This window comes from Etheostoma spectabile, chromosome 14, assembly GCF_008692095.1.
Source record: "Etheostoma spectabile isolate EspeVRDwgs_2016 chromosome 14, UIUC_Espe_1.0, whole genome shotgun sequence".
Lineage (NCBI taxonomy): Eukaryota > Metazoa > Chordata > Actinopteri > Perciformes > Percidae > Etheostoma > Etheostoma spectabile.
The window spans coordinates 6,942,721-6,943,036 of NC_045746.1; the positions used below are offsets into that span (position 1 = coordinate 6,942,721).

Below are 316 nucleotides of genomic sequence, written 5' to 3' on the forward strand. Positions count from 1 at the left end.
GGCATCCAAAGCCTGAACGACGTGGGAAAAAACAGTCAACTACCATTCCAATTGATTGAAGAATAGCCAAAATGGTAAAGGCTAAACCAATGATCAGCTCCAGGAAAACCAAAGAAGACTTAAAGTTAGACATATACTCAATAGGTTGAAATTTGTCAAAAGACACATTGAGGCCAAAGGAGAAACAGCACACCAGTTAGGGTGCAAAGTCTTGGTTCTAGATGAACAAGATTGATGTTATGGAGTGGTCAGCCCAATTCCCGGACCTCACTTGTGGGGTGACATCAAAAACGCTGTTTCTGAGGCAAAACCCAGT

General features: G+C 42.4%; 1 protein-coding gene across 2 annotated transcripts in view; it reads right to left on the minus strand.

Moving 5' to 3' along the window:
* The window catches only part of ctps1a (CTP synthase 1a), a 14,718-nt gene that overhangs the window by 4,729 nt on the left and 9,673 nt on the right, over window positions 1–316 (minus strand). The gene's annotated exons all lie outside the window — the stretch shown is intronic.